General features: G+C 41.7%; 1 long non-coding RNA gene across 2 annotated transcripts; it reads right to left on the bottom strand.

Moving 5' to 3' along the window:
• Window positions 1–1,601: 1,601 nt before the first annotated feature.
• LOC128111501 (uncharacterized) lies at window positions 1,602–8,437 on the bottom strand. 2 transcript variants are annotated; one of them, XR_008218665.1, is made up of 4 exons: window positions 7,501–8,437; window positions 6,098–6,181; window positions 4,360–4,418; window positions 1,602–1,778 (listed from the first exon to the last, which is right to left on the bottom strand). It is a non-coding gene; the product is annotated as an uncharacterized LOC128111501 (long non-coding RNA). The 2 variants fall into 2 exon arrangements; XR_008218664.1 differs by lacking the exon at window positions 7,501–8,437 and adding an exon at window positions 6,676–7,477.
• Between the last annotated feature and the right edge of the window lie 4,078 nt (window positions 8,438–12,515).

The following is a 12,515-nucleotide window of genomic DNA, read 5'->3' as shown; positions in this document are numbered from 1 at the left end:
GGTGACTCACGCCTTTAATCCCAGAAAGCGAGCTTTTAATCCCAGGGAGTGGTGGTAGAAAGCAGAAAGGTTTATAAGGCATGAGGACCAGAAACTAGAAGCATTTGGCTGGTTAAGCTTTCAGGCTTCTAGCAGCACAGTTCAGCTGAGAGCCATTTGGATATGAGGACTCAGAGGCTTCCAGTCTGAGGAAACCAGATCAGCTGAGAAGTTGGCCAGGTGAGGTTGGCTGTGGCCTGTTCTGTCTCTCTGACCATCCAGCATTTCACCCCAATACCTGGCCCCGGGTTTGTTTTATTAATAAGAACTTTTAAGATTCATGCTACAGGGGAGGGCATAAACATGATCAAAACACATTATAGAAAATTCTCAAAGTACTACTTAAAAAAAAAAAAAAGCCAAAAGGGCCTTAGAGGTCATCCAGACAGCTGTGAGTGCCAACAGACTCTGAGTGATTCATGGTTTTCACCAATTTTGGCATCTGCCTGTGAATTTACATGATGTCACTTCAATGCTGACAAATGAGCAGCTTGGCTAGAGCCAACACTTGTGTGGGCTGCTTCATCCACAGGCGTTAGCTGGTTAATGCGACGAAAACTCCGCTCTCCCGGAGTCAGTGGACTGCAGCATCAGCATCTTCACCTGGTCCGAGCTTCATTTCCCCTTCAGTGCCTCCGGGGTTTCTCAGTCACTATGTTCCTCTCTTCTACATTCTGTTGCTGACCTGAGTATAAGCTGGTTAGCTCAGTCTTCCCTCCCATGCCCAGTCCCAACCCCCACGGTCTCCTCCAATCAGGAAAAAGGGGGAGCAGAAACCAAGTCTTGTGTCTCAGGGTGAGGGGTGTGTGTCTATCATCTCTTAATCCCAAAGCCTTCTCTCTCTCTGTCTGGGCTCCAAAGTTCTCTGTTCCCTTCTTCCTCTCCCTAAACAGTACACAGAAAGTAAGGTCGGGGCTGGAGAGCAGGTCAGACATAAAGAAGAACTGTGAAGACTTGGCTCTAAGGAAGCTTAAGTTGGGTGAAGGCTGTATCCTTAAGCAAAGGGGATCCCTTAGTTGTAGAAACAATGATTCCAAAGTGGGGCAAGTTGCAGACCTTTTCCTTGGACTCGGTTGACTAAAACCCGAGGAAGGAACACACTCATCAGGAAGATGAACATTGAGAGAAATCAGGGAAGCTACAAAACTGAGATAAGCCAGAACAAGAAGAGATGCATTTCAGGCTAAGGGTCAAGAGAACTAACTATTAAGTAGGCCTGAGCCCAATCTAGAGAAGTCTGAGAATTACAGTTAAATTCTCCATTAAGGGGGAAAACACAATAAACCCTAAATCAGTAGTTTTCAGTACAAGTTTCACGTTGGAATCATCTGGGAGCTTGAACACACACACACACACACACAGACACACACACACACACACACACACACACACACACACACACACACACACACACATACATCTCCTAGGCCCTATTCTTAGAAATTCTAGTTTAATTGGTCTGGGGTGTATTGGTGTCATTGAAGTCCGCACAGGCAAATCTAATCTAATAGTCAAGACTGAGAGCTACTTTGAAATGAAATGATAATATGTAACAGAGGAACTTCCCAGAAAGTAAGTTTATTTTTCAGTTCTCTGGAGAGACGTAGCATAAAGGTGCCTTGGAATCGTTTTAGGGCTCTTCCTGAGACAGAAGTTACTTCAGAATTCCAAGGTGGTTTCTTTCAGACAGGCAGGTGTGTAGAGGAGCCCCCTGGAGTCCAAACTTCACCAGCTGCTGTCTGGAGAAGAGGGGTGTAATTAGATTCCTTGTGTACTGACAATTCAAAAGAAAAGGCTGCTCAACCCACGTTTTAGATCCTCATTGAGAGAAGAGGGCCGGGCAGCACTCAGGGTTCCCTGGAGTCCTGGCAGGTGTCTGCCCATAACTATTCCCTTTGTTTCTGCAGCCCTGTGACTGAAGCTCCAATACCAACCCTTGTCCTCAAAGCTCTTCCTGACCACTCCAGGTAAAATTAATCTATCTTGCGTTCCTAGAGGACCGCATGCATCTTTCTATTTCCTGCACTTGACACACTGTATTACAGTTCTTTGTTTCTCTGTCTGTCTTTTTTCCCTGCTAGACTGTGGATTTCTGAACGCCTGACTCTGCTTTTCATCTTTATGTAATAAATGTCAAGAGTGCCAGACACGTGATAGGTACTGAACAAATATTTATAGAACCGATCAGAAATCCTAGGCTGGGTTTCTAGGTAACCCCAAATGCTATTTCATTTACAATGCAATTGAAATATGCGCGCAGGTAATGGTAGGGAGGAGTGGGGTGACATCATCCTCTTCACAGTAATACAAAATTGATTTAAATGTAGACTAAATAAGAACATAAAATGCCCAGTTCAGAAATTCACTGGGTATGATCGTTCACATCTTGTAGTCCCAGTGCTCAAAAGTCTGAGGCAGGAGGATCGTGGTTGAGACAACCTGGGTCTATGTACCAAGAGATCTTGTCTCAAAAAGAAAGAGAGAGAGAGAGAGAGAGAGAGAGAGAGAGAGAGAGAGAGAGAGAGAGAGAGAGAGAGAGAGGAAGAAAGGAGGACAGACAGATTTTTAAGGACAATGCACATGGTGTGGAAGAGGAGTGGCTGGAAGTGAGTCTGGGAAGACTGGGAAACTGAAGTTTCACTATAGGAAAATTTTGAACTTTAAGGTGATGTGGGTCACAGAAGTTACCTAACCAAGGAATGTCAACATTAGATTTTAAATACAGAGAAGGACCAGGCTAGTGGCTTTCTGGTGGGTTATTCGTAGCTTGTTAAAGTGAGGAAACCAGAAGACTGGGAGAGATGTGGAAAATGTATTTTCTGTTCCTAGTTCCAAATAATGGACATCGACTGTTATAGGCTAAATTATAACTCCACAAAAATTCATGTGTTGAAGTCCTAAGCCAGTGGTTCTCAACCTTCCTAATGTTGTGACCCTTTAATACAGTTCCTCATGTTGTGGTGACCCCTAACCATAAAATTATTTCATTGTTATTTCATAACTGTAATTTTGCTACTATAATGCAAATATCTGATATACGACCCCAGAGGTGTCATGACCCATAGGTTCAGAACAGCTGCCCTAAGCTCTCATACCTCAGAATGTAAGCCGCTTTGAAGAAATATATGAATACATTGAAATGAAGAAAGTTAGGGTGGCCCTGACACAATATGGCTCATCCATTACCCGCGCACATATTTCACATATAAAGAGGATGTTATAGCTGGGCGGCGGGTGGCACATGCCTTTAATCCCAGCACTCAGGAGCCAGAGCCAGGCGGATCTCTGTGAGTCTGAGGCCGGCCTGGTCTAGAGAGCGAGATCCAGGACAGGCACCAAAACTATACAGAGAAACCCTGTCTCGAAAAAACTAACTAACTAACTAACTAGCTAAATAAATAAAGAGGATGTTAAGACAGACATACAGAAGGAAGACTCTAGAACAGCAGTTGGTCTCGACTCCTTTGGAAGTCAAACGACCCTTTCACAGGAGTTGTCTAAGACCATCGGAAAACATAGATATTTACTTTAAGATTCATAACAGTAGCAAAATTACAGTTACGAAGTAACAACAAAAATCATTTTATAGTTGGGGGTCACCACAACATGAGGGACTGTATTGAAGGGCCGCAGCATTAGGGAAGTTGAGAACCACTGCTCTGGAAGATACAGAGGAAATTGGACAAGCAAAGAGAAGGGGCACTAGAAATTAACCCTCTGTCTCTTTCGTCTTAGACTTCCAGCTTCCAGATGGGAAAAAACCTGATTTCTGCTGTTTAACTCATCCTGTCTTTATAAAGCTTGGTTATGGCAGCCCGAGCACACTAACACACCAATAAACATGTAGGACGTAATCAACTGTTATGTTGTATGCTGTTCTCATGTATTAATTTTCATGACCTAAGTCCCTGGGCCTTGGTACAATTTAGGGGCCAAAGAACAGATATTTTAATGCACAATATTTGATCAAACTCTAAAATAAAAACACAGGACTGGAAAGGCGGCTCAGTGATTAAGAGTATTGGCTGCTCTTGCAGAGGACCTAGGTTTGATTCCTAGCAAACACATGCAGCAGCTCACAAACTACCGTAATTCCAGTTCCAGGAGATCTGATGCTCTCTTCTGACCTCTGAGGGCAACAGGCACACACAGTACACAGACAGATGTGCAGATAAAACATCCATACACATAAAATGATACAAATGATTTTAAAAGGGAAAATACAGGGTTTTGACAAACAAGAAGAGACTTTCAGGAACCCTGACCAGGCTGGGGAGATGCCGGAGCAGGTAAGAACAAGGACCTTATTAGCCCAGTGACCTGAGTTTGATCCCTCGGGTCCATGTAGCAAACTGGATGCTTCTGTGATCCCAGCACTTCTACAATGAGATGAGAGACAAGGAGTTAGTCAGAAACTCTTGGGCAAGCTAGCCTGGGGTACTGCACAGAGCAGAGATTAAAGGGAGGCCCTGTCTTAAGATGTTGGAAGGTGAGTGCTGACTCCTGATAGTTGTCTTCTACCTCCCCATGTGCTGTGACCCACATGTGCGTGCAAATGTATCATAAAAAAACGTAAATAAAGAGAACGATAGTTGTTTATCCATTTTAGATTTTCCTGAATTCATATATTATAAATTGATATTTGTAATTTTTGCCTTCACACACATTCAACTCCACACACACATGTATACTTGAGAATATGATCTACTGGAACAATCTCTAATGTACCTCTGCTAACTCTGTTGGTGGCAAGTAACTCACTTCCACTTTGTTTGGGTACATGGACCACAGAGGTTGTCATGTGACTTAATGAGAACCAATGTATAGGCTGGCCAGTCGGTTTCTCTCTCTATCTCCCCTCCCTCCCTCCAATAAAGAAACCTAGAAATTGAGACTATGGGTAGCTGAGTGGTATTTAGAGTGGAAACTGAGAATGAGTACAACTCAGGTCCTCCGATTTGGTTGATTCTCGAGAGACCTCTTGAGCCACAGAGGATCAGCGTCCTTGTTACAGTTCCCATAGCCACTCTCTCCTGGTCATTTTAAGATTTTCCTCCCTCCGCCAGCTTTGCCCTAACACAAAGAATCAAATGAATCCCAAGCTTGAAATTAAGCTTTAAAACGAAGCCCACAAACAACCCCTGAGATAAGCCTTTAAACACATGTCATTCTGTATATCCTTTTATTCTCCAGAGCAGAGGACAGAGTCTGCATCACAAAGACCGGGGCTGAGTGGAGAGAGGAAAACAAAATCAGCAAAGTAACTGCCTCCGTGATTCATATAAAGTTTACTTTGAATTTTCTTAAAATAACACTTTCATTTAAATCTGAGTGAGTGCATATGTATGACTATATCCATATGCCAAATATACCATAAAAATGGTTAAAGCATTACTCAGAAAAAGAAAGAAAGCAGAGGACATGGAACTGAGGCACCATGCTCCATGATACATGCAGGAACCAAACAGTCTAAAATCTACTCCTACAATAATAAAATATGCACACGAAGAATGGACATTATCTAATTTAAAAAGAGAGACTTTAAATGTCTTTTTTTTTCCATTCTCTTCAGCTATTTTAAGTATTCTCAACAACCAACCAAAAAGCCATTCTAAACTCATGGGTTTTTAAATAAGGAAGACTTTGTGACTTTCTGAATTGCAATCAAAGTCCTATATGTGAGCATTTCAATCACCCTTAATTCTCTGAAAAGTCTTGGCAATGTGGTTCAGGAGTGTGACTTGTTTTCCTCTTCACTGGTACTCAGTTTTGCCTTGAGCATCACTTATTGTGGATACTGCCATGGATTCAGGCTAATAGTCCAGCTTCTTATAAAAAGGATGCTCAGTGTTTGGGAGTGCTCTGCATTTGATGGAACTACATTTCTAGGTAGGGTTCTGTGTCCACTACGAGTTGTGAAACTGGGCTCCTGATGTGAGGATGCACACCTGTAAACCTATGGCAGAAGGGTGGCAAGTTTGATGGCACAGTGGGACTACATTGCAAAGATTAAAATATGTCAAAATGGGGTTATAATGGGTTATAAGTTGAGGCCTACCTGGATGCTTGACATCACTGATCAGCTCTGGCTAACCCATAGGGTGGCTTCTGACAGGCCTTCATAAGGATAAAAGCCTAGCATCTTTGACAGAGAAAACAATTGGAAATCAGAGGTTAAATGACCAGTAAAGGGCTAAAAACAGTGAATCCCAGAGACTCTGAGGAAACAAGGCAGTAAGTCGAGTTCTGGGTATACACAATCGAGATAAGATGGCTCAATGTTTAAGTTTAGTTACTAAAGGCAACTTCCCAAGGCCCAAACTGCAGCTTACTATTTTTCCATTGAGTTTCTTGACCTTTCTAACTCCTAACTTTCCCATCTGAAACACAAAAACAAAAAGCATATGATAATAATGGTACTCCCTCATACTTTTGCTTTGAGAATTAAATATGGTAATATATGTAAAATGATTTGCATTCCATCTTATGTGTGACAAAGGCTTTCTATTGATTCCAGTCTTGCCAGTCTAGAAGAGAGGCATGCAGTGAAGGTGGGCATAGGGCCAGTGTGGGAGGGTGCAGGGGGCACTGGGGTCGATGCAGCCTGACTGTATTTCACTCTACCTTAATCCCTACCTGGGTCTGGCATAGAGGAAGCCCGTGCTCCTCTGGCTGTGCAGCTGCACCAACACATGATAAAATAAGAAATCTGGAGAGCTAAGAAAGCAAAGAACAGCTGTGCCTTTCTCTTCTGTTCAGCTTATTTTTGCTCCTTGTGAAGGCCACTCCAGCTACTGAGACTGAAAGCAACATCTTTTCCCATACCCCCATACCGCCAGCCCTTCCCCATGCCCTTCTTCCAGTGAACCAGGAGATCTAAGCAGCAGCTCCTGTGACAGAATATCTGGCAGTCTGGCTCCTGTGTGCTGGCACCTCTCCATCCCTGCCCATCCCTGTCTCAGTTTTGGCTTCCCTCCTCTGACTTCTCTGCATAGCGGCAGAGGGTGTGCTCACCACTTGGCCCAGTGACTGACAGACCTGCAGCAGCCTCCGTGAAGGAAGCCAGGCTGTGCTTCAGAGCACATTTGGAGGACATTGCTTCTGGTTACTGATGGCAGCATTAGGCTTTGCATTTTTTGATCAGTAGATTCTCTGTGATCGCTTTTCTGATTAATAATAAGGTTAATATTATTGGTTGTCATCTTAACCCTTTTTTTACCACTATCTTGTTTTTTTAATTCCCCTTTCTTCTCATCTATCTCCTTATTTTTTTCTTGTCAGTAACTACATATTTTTAATATATTTGGGTATAAAATCCTTTCCAAAATTCAATGTATACACAAAAATTAATCATGAATTCTTTTGGGGAGGGTTGCACTTAATAACTGATGAGTCTTCCCAAATTTAGCCTATCAATTCGGAGCCTGTGGATGGGGGAACAAATGTCTTCAACAAACCTACCTATCATATACAAATGATGTAGCCATCAGGCTTCCAGACTCTGAGGCCCTCAGTGTGATCACATGCATAGGGACAGATTTGGTGCCCTTCTTGTCACAGTATGGTAACTCCAGGTTAAGAACATATACAGCCTTATGAGCACTGTGGCTGGTTGAATCTTCTGTTGTAAGATTTTGTTTAGCAAAGAATTTTACTACTAAATAAAATTTGGAAAACCATGACACTGGATGAACCGGGAGCGCTGGGGAGAACCTAGAAAACAAATGTCACACTCTGTGAATGCAAAAATACTCAAGAAAAGCTGTGGCAATGCCTTATTAAAAACAAAAACAAGAGCTGCAGAGAAGGCTCAGTGGTGAAGAGCATATACACACAATCGTGGTTTTAGGACATAGTTATGTGCAAAGCACACAGGCCTATTGTTGACTGTGGCTGAGGTATTCATAACATAAGGATTAGACCAGAATTCAGCAGGGGTGCCCCAGAGATTCTATGGTCCAATGAATCAGCAGAGAGGGAGACATGGTGATTGGCTCTGTACCTCTCCATCCTGATTCAGTAGGAGAAATTGTTCCATGAGTCTCATGTTTGGGGGTTTGTGCTGTGCACATCCTTTGTTGATCTGTTTAGGGTTTTTTTGTTGTTGTTGTTTTGTTTTTCCTTGCCTTGTTCCACCTTGCCTCTCTGTTCATAGGAGGCTGGCTTCTGATAGACCTTGTCAGCTGAATTTCCTTGTCCTCAAGCATTCGGACTGGGCCCAGCCAATCAAAGAAAACATCCAGACATTGGAAGGTAGAAGGAAAAGGTATCAACTCCCCTGACTCTTTTCTTTTGTGGCTGTGGTTTGGTCATGGTTGTTTACATCTACCAGAGTCCACACTTCATATCTGGTAGCCTTCCTTCTACTACAGCTGCATCCCCTTCTAGGCTTCTGGTAACCATTCTGCCCCCTCTTTGCCATTTCATGTCTAGAGGAAGTGGTACTCGCCAGTCTTGAGGAAATCTCACCTTTTTTGTCCGTTTCCCTCTACCCAGCACAGGTTTTTGTGAATAGTCCCTTCATTAAGAAGCTTTATACTCACCCTTTGGGGCTGTCCATCTGTGTTTGAGTTTGCCATGTGAGCACTGTGGCTGATTGAGTCTTCTATTGAAAGATTTTGTTTACTAAAAGATTTTACTGCTAAATAAAGTGTGAAAAACCATAACACTGAATGAATGAGGAACATTGTGAGAACCTAGAGAACAAATGTCACACTCTTTGTGCATGAGAAATACTAAAGAAAAGCTATAGCAATGTCTTATTAAAAAACAAAACAAGAGGGGGCTGGAGAGATGGCTCAGAAGTTAAGAGCACTGACTGTTCTTCCAGAGGTCCTGAGTTCAATTCCCAGCAACCACATGGTGGCTCACAACCATCTGTAATGAGATCTGGTGCCCTCTTCTGTATGCATAATTAATAAATAAATCTTGAAAAACAAAAAACAAGAGCTGCAGAGATAGCTCAATGGGTAAGAGCATATAGAGCATGTACTACTTCTACAGAAGACCCAGGTTTGGTTCCCAGTACCTACATGAAGGTATTCACAGCTGTCTGTAACCTAATTCCAGTTCCAAGGGATCCAGTGCCCTCTTCTGGCCTCTGTGTATACCTGCACTGATGTGCATGTACCCACACAGAGACACTAACTAAAAAAAAAAAAGAAACAAATGTTTAACAACAACAACAACTACTACATCGAATTAAGTATTTTTACCAGACATTTAAAAGTTTCTACTGGGAAATAGATTTTATCTAGCACTAAATTTAGTATCTAAAAAGGTACATATCCTCCTAAATTTTAACCATTTAGTTCCACAAAATGAATGCTTGATTGCACAGAAGCAGGTAAAGTCTAGCAAAATGTCTCTTGGTTGGTTTATTCTGCTTACGCCCCCCTTTCCTTCTGTTGGAAAGCCTCCCGATTTCTACTCAATTTATCTTCTAAGGCAACCAGAGCTCCTTCCATTGATTTTTATCTCATCAAAGGTGGACCTGGAAATTGACTTGATGTGCTACAGCAGGAAGTATGAAAATTTGGAATTACGTCCAAAACTAAGGATTTGTGATGGAGGATACGTGATATTGAGTGGAAGGATTTTGGAAAAAAGAAACCAGAGCTTTCTGAATCAATGGGGAGACAGCTTTTATAGGACACTTGCAATTCTAAATGACTAAGGCATCTAACTTGCTTCAGATGGCCATTACATGGTTTCTATAGACCCATGGAGAAAAGTTGTTCAACACAAGAGATACAACAGGATCCTACTTATGGGACAGCTGTCTTTAGAGTTGCTGGTAGTTCGCTGGAATACCGTTTCTTAGAGTCTGGATGTCACACACACACACACACACACCACACACACACACACACACACACACACACACCACACCCCTGCCCGTCAACCCAGAACCATCAGCAGTACTTGGGAACATGGTTAGAAATGCAATTTCTTGGTCCTTACCACAGACCTAATACATTAGAAAGTCCAAGGTAATCTCTATTTTAGTAAGTCCTCCAGAGCTTAGGATATATAGCAAAGTTTGAGAACAGCTCACCAGAACATGGGGATTACAATCTAGGCTCCACAGGAAAGCATGCAGTAATTTATTAGCGATGTGATGTCTACAATGAACACGAGAAGGAGAGATAACGGCAGTGCGTCATGTATTTGGGATCTCTCTTCTAGACCGAGTGGATGGATGCATGGCAAACAAATGTATAGTTACTAAAAACTTTGAAAGAATAGAAAGAACAGCTGATCAGAGAAAAATACCAAGAGTTAAATGGAATGGTGTCTAGGAGTTGACAGAGAACCCAGTGTCTCTCTGTAAACAGGATAGGGGGCAACCACTTGGAAAATATGAGTTTTCAAATATGAGCTTTTACTTCACATTTGGAAAAATGAAGAGACAATCAATACAATGCTTATTGTGACATACAAACAATAACCCCAAATAGCCAGAACTTTTTTTTTCTCTTGTTCCATTATGTTTCTCAGTGGACTTTATGGATCTTTTTGTATAGAACCTGTGTGAGAGGTGAAGAAGTGGAATGAAAAGGATGCAGAAAAAGAACTTGTCTGTCATACGGGAAGACAGAGGGGCCGGAGGATGAAGCAATAGGTCTAAATGCTGAAAGAAATAGACTGGCTTAAGGGGATGTTTTGAGGTTTGAGGGTCATTTGGAGAAGAACTGAGAAGACAAAAGGTGTACAGAGTGATGAAAAAGAAAAGTTCAAGGACCTTTGCTATGTGTTGGGATAAAATTCACACTCGCTATTGTTGAGAGACTTCTGCAAAGATTATATTAATTTTTAGTTTTTTTAAAATCACCACTGTTATTTCAGTTGTTAAACAGATGTTTCTTTCTGCTGTGCCATGGTAAAATTGAGCTCCATTTTTTTCTTGTATATGTATTTGCTTGTTTGTTTGTATTCCATATTCTCCTCAGTGGTCTTCCCTTAAGCTAACAAGCACAACAACACTAATAGATTGTATTTGTTTAAAAAATTTTATTTATAGAACTTTTTAATGCATCTTTTTTTCTTTTAAAATATTATGGTGAGGCAGACAGAGCTGACATGATTTCCCTCATTTTCCAGACGAGGACTGAATCTTTATGAAGTTTTGTTTTACAACTAGTAAATGGTGAATTTTAAATTCAATCTTGAATTTCCTTACTCCAAATTCATCATTCTCTTTATTAACTCAGTTGAAGACAATGGTTACTGTAAGGGACCAAGTCTCCTACTGTTAAAAGTAATTTGTTTTAAATTCTTAACTTTCATGGTGTCCCATAAATTATGGTTATGTGAAAGCAAAGAATTAGGGTTTCATCTGAAAGGTGATATTATTAAAGAAACCAATTTCACCATGTATCAGTCAATTTTTCTGTTGCTACTAACTGACTATCACAGATTAACTTTATAAAGTAATTTTACTTTGGCTCACAGTACTGGGGGGGTCTAAGGTTAGGGGTCATAGCTGCTGATGGTCTTATTAACTGAGTCATGGGGTGGCACAGGATTTGTAGACTGGGAATGTGTGGGTGTGTATGTCCTCTGGTCTCCCTTCTTTTTAGAAAGGCATCAGGATTGCATCATGGGGGTACCATAATCACTGTTATCTAATTCCAATCATTTCCCAAAGACCCAACTCATATTGCTATAGACAGGTTAAGTCTTTACACTCTAAATTTCAAACACATGAAACCTTAAGGGACATACCTCAAACTATGTCCAAATCATAGCATCTAGGTAGAAAAACTGTTTTTCATACTAGATTTTGGCTCAGTGGCAGATTAAGAGCTAAACCTACTGATATACCATCATCCAGCTTCAGACAGTTTAAGAATCTCTTGGCGAGGATTAAGAGAGCTCTGAGAGGCAATGCACACATCTTCAGACAGCAGATGCAGTTAGAATGGGACAGAGGGCAGACATATCAAAGACTCACAAACCCAGGCTTTGTGAGGTATTGCTTTTATCTTCTTGCTCTCTGTCTGGTTCCCTTTTTATTCTTCTCATTGAACAAGCTGTGTGTAAGCAATATCCTCCCTAAACCATACCAAAATGAACGAAGGAAAACGAGTTTCCTCCTCCCTGGGTTGGACTTTTCCCTGTAGCTCTCACAGGATGCCGAATGGTTTGTCAATGCAAAGCTGAGTCGGAGAGAACCCTGCGGTGGTGTGGGCAGTCGGCTCTTCTCACCCAGAGTTCCTCCTTCATTGGATGAAATGTGGGGAGATTACAATACTTTATTTCTGTTTTTAATTTCCTCTCAGGGAGAAAGATAATAGCCATGAAAAGAAGAGTGTTACACGATTTGTAGTAGGAATGAGACAGAGGAGAAAAAGTTAAGAAAGCATTATTTTCTAAGGTTTTGAGAGATGGCTTAGGGGTTTAAGATGAATAGCTGCTCTTCCAGAGGACCTGGGTTTTGATTCCCACTTCGCAGCTCCTAACTGTCTGGAACT

The sequence above is a fragment of the Peromyscus californicus genome, unplaced genomic scaffold (genome assembly GCF_007827085.1).
Source record: "Peromyscus californicus insignis strain IS unplaced genomic scaffold, ASM782708v3 Scaffold_16__1_contigs__length_79575227, whole genome shotgun sequence".
Lineage (NCBI taxonomy): Eukaryota > Metazoa > Chordata > Mammalia > Rodentia > Cricetidae > Peromyscus > Peromyscus californicus.
This window is presented reverse-complemented; position numbering and strand designations above follow the sequence as displayed.